At 40.3% G+C, this 12,609-nt stretch overlaps 1 protein-coding gene across 1 annotated transcript in view; it reads right to left on the reverse strand.

Annotated features, from left to right (window-relative positions):
- Positions 1 to 12,609, reverse strand: part of LOC122550254 (contactin-associated protein-like 2) — a 2,045,475-nt gene that overhangs the window by 704,710 nt on the left and 1,328,156 nt on the right. The gene's annotated exons all lie outside the window — the stretch shown is intronic.

Raw genomic sequence — 12,609 nt, forward strand, 5'->3', positions numbered from 1 at the left:
CATGCCCCTGATAATTTTGTAAACCTTTATAATGTCACCCCTCAGCCTCCGACGCTCCAGGGAAAACAGCCTCAGCCTGTTCAGCCTCTCCCTGTAGCTCAAATCCACCAACTCTGGCAACATCCTTGTAAATCTTTTCTGAACCCTTTCAAGTTTCACAGCATCTTTCCGATAGGAAGGAGACCAGAATTGCATGCAAGATTCCAACAGTGGCATAACCAATGTCCTGTACAGCTGCAACATGACCTCCCAACTCCTGTACTCAATACACTGACCAATAAAGGAAAGCACACCAAACGCCTTCTTCACTATCCTATCTACTTGCGACTCCACTTTCAAGGAGCTATGAACTTGCACTCCAAGGTTTCTTTGTTCAGCAACACTCCCTATACACTTATCATTAAGTGTATAAATCCTGCTAAGATTTGCTTTCGCAAAATGCAGCACCTTGCATTTATCTGAATTAAACTCCATCTGCCACTTCTCAGCCCATTGGCCCATCTGGTCCAGATCCTGTTGTAATCTGAGGTAACCCTCTTCGCTGTCCACAACACCTCCAATTTTGGTGTCATCTGCAAACTTACTAACTCTACCTCTTATGCTCGCAGCCAAATCATTTATGTAAATGACAAAAAGTAGAGGACCCAACACCGATCCTTGTGGCACTCCACTGCTCACAAGCCTCCAGTTTGAAAAACAACCCTCCACCACCACCCTCTGTCTTCTACCTTTGAGCCAGTTCTGTATCCAAATGGCTAGTTCTCCCTGTATTCCATGAGATCTAACCTTGCTAATCAGTCTCCCATGGGGAACCTTGTCGAACGCCTTACTGAAGTCCATATAGATCACATCTACTGCTCTGCCCTCATCAATCTTCTTTGGTACTTCTTCAAAAAATTCAATCAAGTTTGTGAGACATGATTTCCCACGCACAAAGCCATGTTGACTATCCCTAATCAGTCCTTGCCTTTCCAAATACATGTACATCCTGTCCCTCAGGATTCCCTCCAACAACTCGCCCACCACTGAGGTCAGGCTCACCGGTCTATAGTTCCCTGGCTTGTCTTTACCGCCCTTCTTAAACAATGGCACCACATTTGCCAACCTCCAGTTTTCCGGCACCTAACCTGCGACTATCGATGACACAAATATCTCAGCAAGAGGCCCAGCAATCACTTCTCTCGCTTCCCACAGAGTTCTCGGGTACACCTGATCAGGTCCTGGGGATTTATCCATCTTTAACCATTTCAAGACATCCAGCAATTCCTCCTCTGTAATCTGGACATTTTGCAAGATGTCACCATCTATTTCCCTACAGTCTATATCTTCCACATCCTTTTCCACAGTAAATACTGATGCAAAATATTCATTTAGTATCTCCCCCATTTTCTCTGGCTCCACACAAAGGCCGCCTTGCTGATCTTTGAGGGGCCTTATTCTCACCCTAGTTACCCTTTTGTCCTTAATATATTTGTAAAAACCCTTTGGATTCTCCTTAATTCTATTTGCCAAAGCTATCTCATGTCCCCGTTTTGCCCTCCTGATTTCCCTCTTAAGTATACTCCTACTGCCTTTATACTCTAAGAATTCACTCGATCTATCCTGTCTATACCTGACATATGCTTCCTTCTTTTTCTTAACCAAACCCTCAATTTCATCAGTCATCCAGCATTCTCTATACCTACCAGCCTTCCCTTTCACTCTGACAGGAATTTACTTTCTCTGGATTCTTGTTATCTCATTTCTGATGGCTTCCCATTTTCCAGCCGTCCCTTTACCTGCGAACATCTGCCTCCAATTAACTTTCGAAAGCTCTTGCCTAATACCGTCAAAATTGGCCTTTCTCCAACTTAGATCTTCAACTTTTAGATCTGGATCATCCTTTTCCATCCTTCTTCAAACCAATACCGTACAACCCAGATGGCCTCCTTCTTCAAACCCAATACCGTACAACCCAGTTGGCCTCCTTCTTTAAAGACCGCAATTTCCCCCCAGATGTGATCGACGATGGTCTCCACCACATCTCCTTCACTTCCAGCTCCTCCGCCCTTGAACCCCGCCCCTCCAATCGCCATCAGGGCAGAACACCACTGGTCCTCACCTACCACCCCACCAACCTCCATATACATCGTATCACCCGTCGTCATTTCCGCCACCTCCAAATGGACCCCACTACCAGGGATATATTTCCCTCCCCTCCCAGCGTTCCGAAAAGACCACTCCCTCGTCAGGTCCACACCCCCCACCAACCCAACTTCCACCCCTGGCACCTTCCCCTGGAACTGCAAGAAAAGCAAAACGTGTGCCCACCCCTCCCCCCTTACTTCCCTCCAAGGCGCCAAGGGATCCTTCCTTATCCACCATAAATTCATCTGCACCTCCACACACATCATTTACTGCATCCGCTGCACCCAATGTGGCCTCCTCTATATTGGGGAGACAGGCCGGCTACTTGCGGAATGTTTCAGAGAACACCTCTAGGACACCTGGACCAACCAATCCAACCACCCCGTGGCTCAACACTTTAACTCCCCCTCCCACTCCACCAAGGACATGAAGTTCCTTGGACTCTCCATCGCCAGACCATAGTAACACGACGGCTGGAGGAAGAGCGCCTCATCTTACGCCTAGGAACCCTCCAACCACAAGGGATGAACTCAGATTTCTCCAGTTTCCTCATTTCCCCTCCCCCCATCTTGTCTCAGTCCCAACCCTCGAACTCAGCACCACCTTCCTAACCTGCAATCTTCTTCCTGACCTCTCCACCCCAACCCCCTCTCCGGCCTATCACCCTCACCTTAACCTCCTTCCACCTATCGCATTTCCAACGCCCCTCCCCCAAGTCCTTCCTCCCTACCTTTTATCTTAGTTTGCTTTGCACACTTTCCACCTATCACTGCAAAGGCCATTTTTTGCTCCTTCACAATCTACAGACCCAGAAAATAACACCATCTTATTCCTCTACAAACACTCCCCCAGGTTAAATTAATAGCTGTGGCTTATATTTTAAGTTTAATCAAGAGACTTATCTCCAAAAACATATAATCAAGAAAGAGCCCAATGTACTCACTACAGCAGCCTTTCTCTTGGATTGACTTAAACAACAATTAACTTATCTGATTCCGAGCTGTGAACTTCGCCCAACAGTTCCTCCAAGATTAGTTGTGAATTTCACTGTTTGTTAATTTTGTCAGATGCACTCCGATGTCCAGCGATACTCGAATTCAAACAGCAAAGGCGGCAACTATGCAGGTTATCTCTCTCTCTCCTGCACTGTCCTCATGACAATGTCTTTACTGCTTTAGCAGAAACTTGAATAAAGGAGCTGATCTCCAATGGTGAGTTGACAGTGAGTGACTTTGAAATCAAGACAAAAGGTGACTGACTGTGGAACCAAGCACCTCGAGCAAAATTTACATCTTTAGGAATCATGGAGTGATTTCTCTATTGGCTGGAGTCATCTCTAACAGAAACAATGTTGGCATGACTACCTACCCATCATTCCTACTTTCTGTTGCTCGCCACTTAACCAATTTCCAAGTCATGTCAGTAATTTGCCCTCAATTCTGTAGGCTTCTACCATAATCTGCAGTTTCTTATCGGGGAATTTATCAAATCATTTCTGGAAAACCATATAAACAACATCCATGGATATTCCCCTGTCATCATACCTCTGTCATCCCTACAAAAAATTCAGTGAAGGTTATCTCTGTAGCAATGTAGGCTATGTTCACCAACAGGAGAGATGGAAGCAATTGTGTCAGGAGGAACCAAAATTAGGGATCACTGTGACTGTGGAGAAGAATGGATTAATGTTGTGTACGAGATAAAGAGGGCTGATCATTTTGCATATGGGTGGGAAAGGGGGAAGGTGTATGTTGATGGGTAGTTGGAGGGGAGGAAGATGAGCTGATTACAACATGCTTTTAGTCACAAGGGAAAGGGACTGATTAAAATATGCATGTGGAGTGGGGGAGACAAATTGGTTCCAGTGTGTGTGGGAATTGTGGATGAAAGACTGACCACTGTGTGTGTGTGTGTGTGTGTTGGAGGAGGGTGGTACAGGAGGAAAGAAAGAGGTTTCACTGAGTCCCGTGTCACTAACATAAAAAGGTTGGTCAGACTCTCAAAGGCTAGTAACTGTTGCACATGTTGTTCCAGGTCCATTCAGAAGCACTGCCCTCTCTTCAGAAAACCCAGGCCCAGGATGAGAGGAGCACAGATCCATGTTCAGCTAAATTACCTTACAAATTAAATCCATTTCATTTTCAACCTGCATTTTGTGAATCCACAATGAAACTGATGCCTCTCTTACTATGATTATAATTTTGTGTCATTAGAAATCATCTGTAAAATATTATTTGCCTCTAAGATGTCAAAATGGCATTCAGAAAAACATGGTGTGATGTCACTGTAGATCAACAATCCTAAATGGAAATGTCAATAGTATCTGCAATTTCATGGGTGAAGACCAAGAGCTCGAGCAGCTCAGATGAAACAACACACTGATGAATACATAAAATATTAACACCTTTCCAAAGAACTTTACACACAGAGATTTATATATTCATGATTTATTGTACGTTGATTTATAGTACGTGAACCTTTATAAATTTCATGCTGAGTGTAAGAATGGTGCTTTACTGCTGGTTTGGTTTTGTTGCTGGGGTCACATTAACTTTTTAATTATAATTAGGTCACACTGCAAAGCTTTGTGTTTAGAATAAGATAATGGCTTGAGAAAAAAGATATAGATATTAGCAAGACAAAAAAATAAAATCCACAAGAATAAAGATAGATGCTAGTAAAGGATCAATCATACTGATAGATGCAGTCAACAGAAGGGAGGTGAAGGAAGAAATAAGCTCTCATTACTTGTGATATTATGTTGCCTATCAGTAATTGATTCTATCAAGGGCCTCCTTTTCAATTGATGTGCATGCAAAATATTTTCCTTTGTTTTGTTGCTTGACACTTTAATTTCATAATTTATTTTTGCTTTTCTAAATGTTTTCTTGACTTCAATCCTGACCTCTTTGCATTCTTTCATCCTGTATTTGTTTGTTGTTTATAAGAATATAAGAACTAGAAGCAGGATTAGGCAATTCAGCCCCTTGAACCTCCTACGCCATTTGATACGATCGTGGCTGATGTCAGCTTCAAGTCCATTTTCCCGCTCATTCTCCATAACCCTTCAACCCATTAATAATGAAAAATTAAAAATCTATTTGTAATTTATGTACTTACTGTCTGCTTCTTTCCGAAATCTCAATAGCCAATACTGAGGAGGACTGCAACAAATCTCAAAAGGACATAAATAAATTATCCAAATGGTAAAAAAATGACAAAGTAAATTCAACATCGATTAATGGAAGACAGTATATTATAGTAGAAGGAATGGGAAAGTCTCTTATTACTTGGAAGTTGTGAGTATAGATGGCAGATAGAAAGAAATGGATTTCAAAACACCATTTACGAAAAGCAACACAGATTATTAAAGTCATAAGGAAATATATCAAGCCAACCCAGCATGAGTTATATTTTTCGAAAGACAGAATTGAAATGCAGGGAAACTATGCTAAGCCTGTCTTGAACAGACAAGAGTGCTGCATATAATTCTGGCCACTATGCTAAAAATTGTTTTCAAGAAATTAGATAGTTTGCAGAGAATTATACCAGAAATTCATGGATTCGGTCATCAGGAAAAGAGAGACAGGTTGCATTCTCCTTTCTCTTGAAAAAGGTTGAGTTGATAGACAGTTTTAAAATTATGTAAGATTTTGATAGACTAGATGCAAAGAAAAAATGTCTCCAGAGACAGGGGGAGAGGTTGTGGTGGTGGAGAGTAGCATAACTATAGGTAACCAATAAAAAAAGTTCACAAAAAGATCCAGCAAAAATGTATTTACCTCAAGACAGGTGAATGGGTGGAAGTCACTACCAGGGAAAATGATTGAAACAAATATGAATGTATTTGAAAGGAATCTGAAAAGGTAAATAAGGGAGAAGGAGGATTAAGGTGAATAAAGGAAGGAGCAGCATAAACACTGACATAGAACATCTCTGTGTGCCCTGTATCCTGTGTAATCTGATGTAACAGATAATGGTATGATTGTCGGAGAACAATCATCTAGACCCCAGGAAAATGCTGAAACTCCTTGGGGTTAATTTTTTTCTTAAATTAACCTGTACCAATATGGAGAAGGTGAGATTTGAACTCAGGCCTCTTACCCAAAGGTAGAGTAAATTACCATTGAACCACAAGAGCATTAACTGAAAACATCTTGATTATTCCTGGCAATTGTGATGGTTATGCAAATCTGAAAATCTAGATATTTTCTAACAAACATATTCAGAGTTCTTCTGACACACCTGGACCAGGAAGGACTTGAATGCAGGCCTCCTGTCTCAAAGGTATGGACACACTTACTGTGTAGGATAAACATTTTTAATCAACCCTTTTGGATGTGTTATGATACACCCCAAGAGCAAGTGGGACTTGAACCTTGGTATTCTGGCTCAGAGGTAAAGTTACTTCCAGTGCACCATAAGAGGTCTTAATTCCTTCAGGTAAATATTTTCCATCTATCTGATCAGAGATATTATGACAACCTATGGTGCAGGTGGGGCTTGAACCCAGGAATCCTGGTTGAGAGGTAGGGAAATTCCTTACACTACCTGTCGTAGGCTGAACCATATTCACCTGCTTCAGCAATGACCTGTCCTGTATTATATTGTCAAAAGTGAGGATGTCAAGTGATGCACAACATTCAGTTCCATTTGCAATTACTCAGACACTGAAGCAAACCATGCCTGTAGACACAAAGAGCTGGATAACATTCAGGCTTGGAATGTTAAGTGGCAAGTAACATTGATGTTCCACCAATATCTGCAATGACCATCTCAAATAAGAGAAAATATGACATTTGTTCGCATTATTATGACTCGATATGACACTATCAACATTCTAGGGGCCAGCACTGCTCAGTAGCATAAGTGATATTGCTACAAGAGCTTGTCAACAGATGGAAATTCTGTATTGAGTAATATACCTCCTAATTGCCAACATGGATGTTGGTTCACCACAAACTTCATAAAGGTAATTCATGATAGCTGATGACAGTCAGTGATACCCACATTCTATGAATGGGAAAACAATACTCTACCGTTTATGGTACACAATGTTAACTGATACATAACTGCAGGATGCAGAAATCTGGGAAGAGGGAATATGATAAATGATGTTACCATTAGATATGAAAGGGTGTTGCAAAGAATATGTTATGGGTGAAAGAAAATGCAAAGGTAAGCAGTCAGGATCATTTTAAATTCCTGTAAAGAGCAGCCTAAGTTGAATAAGAAAGCAAGTGGTAGATCTAAATAATAGGTTTAAAATATTCTCTGTCTGCCTGAACTATCTTTCTGGTGGCAATGGGCCACTCAGGAAACTAATTTGCATTGATCAGAAGCATTATAAGCTGCCATATATGAGAATGCATGCAGCTTGTAGGTGGGAAAGGTTAACTGTGAACCATTAACATTCACTCAAAGCACCAAGGGGATGAATTTATACAGTCACATATTATAAGGTCAGTTACCAAGGTTATTTCAACTGTATTGTTCCATGCATGATATGAAATATTATTGTTGACCCTTAGTTTTTCCAGTGTTCTTTGGGAGCACCTGCAATGAATACTGCTTATTTTTTCCTTGCAGCAGAACAGCCAGATTACTAATAGAGTGCTACACAACAATAAGTTTTATTTATATAGCACTTTTCCCATCGACAATTGTTCCATATCACAGGAGGTCATCATAAAATTTGACATTGAACGACAAAGAGATTTTGGAACAGGTGACCAAGAATTTAATCTAAGACATGGATTTTAAGGCATCTTAAAGGAGAAGAATTAGAACGATGGAGTAGTTTGGAAACACAAATCCATGGTTTAGGGTCGAAGGAGTTGAAGTTCCCTTGGTGAAGAGATGAAAATAGGGGATATACAAGAGGCCAAAACTGAAAGACCACAGAGATCTCATAAAGCTCTGGGCTGGAGGAGATTACAAAAATAGAGGTGTGAGACTGGGATCTGAAAGTAAAGAATTTTTGAGTCAAGGTTTTGGCTGATAAGCAATTTGTGCCAGTGAATGGAATAGTGTTGATGGCTGATCAGGATTATACCACCTATACGTTCCAGGAAAGGCATTCAATAAAATGGGTGTGGACCCACTACCCTGGAAGTTGTACATTGTTTTGTGGTATGATCCCAACAGTTGTTAATACTGGACAACGCAGATCCCAGATAAAACCGATCATGATAGACCCCAACATTATGCACGTTATTTTTACGCTGGGGAGGTCAGTTATTAAATACATTCACTAGAGTCTGCCAGTGTAATTTGAATAATGAGAATAAAATGTTTATAAGAAAAGAAAATCAAGAACTATATTACAGTAGACAAAAAGATCAGAAACATTTATTTCAAATACTCAGAAAAGCTTTCAAATTCATGCTATTCCTTTTATCTGAGGAATATCCTTACAAACACCAATAACCTAACAAAGATTTACCATTACCTACTAAGGTTATTGATCAGGCTGATAGAGCCACAACTTGGTTCCAACCTAAGAATTTCTGTGCATTCTCTAAAATTCACTTTTCTCGAGCTAGTAACTCTCCGTGAGACAGCTAAAACAAAGTGCAAATTAAACACACTATTTTAACCTAACTTCAAAGTAAATGCACAAGTTTTCTCAGTTCAGTTTTCAACTGTCTTTCAGGATTTCTAACTGGAGAATGTTATATTTATGTTTCCACTCTCTCGTTCATGAGCGCAAACACAGGCACACACACAAACTGACTGAATGAAGATTTTTCTGTCACTCTGAGTCTGAATGCCTGTCACTAGGCAACAGCACAGATTTTTTTCTACATTTTCCAGAAAGTATGAAGTCCATTCTGTACACCTCATGGGAAATACACGCAAACAAATAGATGTCTAGATTTCTCAGAGCCAAGTACATAAGAACAACCATAAAATGAAACTAAATCCATGTCTCTCCTTTCTGAGCACAAAGTACAAAATATAAATTAAACTTAAATTAAAATTGATTCTGTTTCAGTCTTTAAGGAACAATCAAGCAAAAAAATCAAAGCACTTAACAGTCTTGAAATCACCGATTAATCAGTGTTTGTAATAATTGTGCTGAAAATTTCTTTTTTCTTGACTGAAAGGTCCAGGGAAAAAAGCCACCCCTTGGTACCATTAATCTTATATTATTCTGCGTAACTTCCACTGCTTTTATTAAACATCATCTCAGTTATTCTAGCCCAAAATTTCCATGTGTTGAATTGCAAAGTTTGCTAATAAGTTATTGAACTGTAAGCATCAATGGCCAATGGAGTTGTTTAGATTAATAATTCATAATTCAGCTCATTATACATCTATTGGAAGATTCATTGGTGACTGTCTTGTACAAATAGGAATAATATGCTGGAGAATGCAAATGTAACACTGCTATTTCAAAAAGGAGGGCGACAGAAAACAGGGAACTAGAGGCTGGATAGTCTTCTATCAGTCATCAGAGTGCTGGAATATGCTATTAAGTATGTCTCAAAGGTGCATTTCAAAAATCATAGTACAAACAGACAAAATCAATATAGTTTTACAGAAGGTACATTGTATTTATCAAATTTATTTGAGATTTTGAGGATGTGTGACAACAGGGCAGATACAGAGGAAAGCAATAAATGTTATACTGGGCTTTCCAAAAGACATTCATTCAGATTCTACGCATCTGGTTAATGTGCAAGATATGGAGTTGGGGTCAATATACTAGCTTGGAGAAAGGATTCATTAATAGACAGGGAGAAAAGATTCAAGATGGAAGACCATAACTTGTGAAATACCACTAGGATCAATGGTGGTGCTTGATCTAATTACAACCTACAATAAGGACTCAGTCAAAAAGACAGAATAAATCATTTAAGATTGCTGATGATATAAAGGTAAATTGTGAGAAGGACACCAAGAGGCTACAGGAAGAGATGGAGAAATTACGTGGGTAACAATGCAGTTAAGTGACATGCTGGGTCAGTTTTTAGCACAGCTGCCTCACAGTATCAGGGACCCAAACCTTGAGGGACTGTCTGCGTGGAGTTTGCACATTCTCTCTATGTCTGCGTGGGTTTCTTCTGGGTGCTCAGGTTTCCTCCTACAGTCCAAAGATGTGTAGGTTAGGTGGATTGGCCATGCTAAATTGCTCATACTGTGCAGGGATGTGCAGGCTAGTCATGGAAAATGCAGGGTTATGGAGATAGGAGAGGGGACTGGGTTTGGATTGAAAGCTGTTTGGAGGGTTGATGCAGACTCAAGGGCTGAATGGCCTGCTTCTGTATAATTCTGTGAATCCCATGGTTCTAGATGGAGTAAAATATGAGGTAGTGTAAGGCTATTCACTTTGGTCATAAGAATAGAAACGTAGAATTTTTTAAAAAAATGCCTCAAACCTGTATGTCATAATGACAGATCTGAGTGTTCTTTTCCATACCAATCTTCGAGGCATGAATTCATCTTTCTAATTCGATCTGGACTTCACAAATTTGGATAGGGCTGAGGTAATATTCCAGAGATTGTAACCGTTGAGGTGCCTATCTTTTAATTTAGCATATAGCACCTTCTACTCTCCATGCTGGACATCTTTTCTCGTTCTACCTCTGTCATAGGTATCCATGTTGACCACAGCAACTGGATTGTCATGCTCCCATGACAAGTTCCTCTCCAGCCCTGAGCAGATGTCCAAAGCCCTGCACATGGTGGGAAACACAGCCATCTGGACTCTCATTCTTCCCTCATTACACTATTCCCTTCCACCACTGTATCCTTGCTGCTTCTGTTGGAAATTGTGGTCCCCTTTAAATGCGTGTTCACACAGTATTCCATAGTTATACTTCCTGTGTTGCATGAAACCCCATTTATCTCTGTCATACGAGTAACTAGCTTTCCACAAAGGATCTATTGAGTGTTACACTATCTTATTGTGAATGCAATGTTTTTGGAAATAAGATTTTGTTATTACAAGGAATGAAAATTAACTTTCAAATAGAGCTGAGCAAAGATACAATAGTCATCCAATCATCGCTGGCTGTTCCATGGTCATTGGCTGAGAAGTTTTAGACAGCTGATTGACATAGTAGAGATGGCCATCTCAAATAATTATTATCATTAAGGTGGGGAGAGACAGGTGCGAGCAAGTGCAGGGAATCGAGTCTTCAGGAAAGACCAGAAGATCCCCTATGTCAGCCCAGGTAAAAAATAAAGACAGCATGAACTAAAGTCTACCATGAAAGACCTGCTGTACATCTTGGACATGGCAGTGTGCTGCCCCCACTCCTCTGTTTTATGAAATGACTCCAGGTTAGTGAAACATTGTTGTCTGTCACAGGTTAGAATCATGTAATGAAAGAGCATAGAAGAGGTCTTTCAGACCATCAGGTCTGTAACCACCCTCCTCCCTCCCACCAAAATACACAACTCCTACACTAATCCCACTTTCCTACAGTACACCCAATGCGTTGAATGCTATGACCCTTCATGCATTCATAAGTACTTTTTAAAGGTCGTGAGGTTGCCTGCCTAAACTATATTCCCGGGAAGTGCATTCCAGACACCCCCAACCGTGTTTTTGTAAATGTACTTTGTTATCTAATCATTTAATATATTATATCTAAGCTGCTCCTTAACAGACTTAATTAACTATCAGAAAATTGTGACAAATCATCAACAGCCTGTATTAGGTGATTGTGATCATGAAACTCCAAACTCAACATTGGTATGAGAAGTGGGGTCAGCAGCTGGAGTATAATTGGCTTTAAGTTTGAGAAGTTTGGAAGCAGCAGCTTTAGACTGCATTGAGTATTTCTGAAAAAAAAGACAATGATTTTGTGTATGTTAGACAGCAGTTGCTGAAAGATTTGATTTTGAAAAACAGGGCAGCTGGTGCAAAAGATATATGAAGAATAATGGAAGACTCAGATGGAGATTATGAGTATATTTTTAATTGACTTTCTAAGGAGCTTTGGGGTGGGGTAAGACTGTATTTTAAAAAGCCTGGAATAATTGACCAAGTGTCCATGTGTGCCTTGCAGTCGAACAGAAAATAAGCAGTCCAGAGAACAAGTTACAAATTTACAAAGCAAAAGTGACAGCTTATACACTCAATTAGGATGGAAGATTGAAGTGTGAACTGAGACACGCTACAAAAATTAACAGAAGGAGAAAATCTTAGTTCAAGACACTGCGTTATGAACAGAGAATGCAAATTGAGACGGAAACTACAAGATGCAAGGGGTGCCCTGAGAAATTTAATTCATTAAAAACTCTCAAGAAGACCTCATCTTTCATTTGACTAAATTAAAAACCTCCAGAGAGCAGCCAGCCAAAAAATTGCAGTGACTGCTGATTTCTCTGCCAATAAGATGAGTAGCCTTGATACAAATCAGGGAAAAAAGGCATCCCACTGCTCTGCCTCTCTTGTTTGGTGAAGTAAAAGCTATGTATGTAGTCATAAGAGCCATGGTGAAAACTGAGCAAGAGGGAGATGAGGAC

Source organism: Chiloscyllium plagiosum, unplaced genomic scaffold (genome assembly GCF_037043375.1).
Source record: "Chiloscyllium plagiosum isolate Xiang-an unplaced genomic scaffold, Cpla_swu_hap1 HiC_scaffold_5, whole genome shotgun sequence".
Classification (NCBI taxonomy): Eukaryota; Metazoa; Chordata; class Chondrichthyes; order Orectolobiformes; family Hemiscylliidae; genus Chiloscyllium; species Chiloscyllium plagiosum.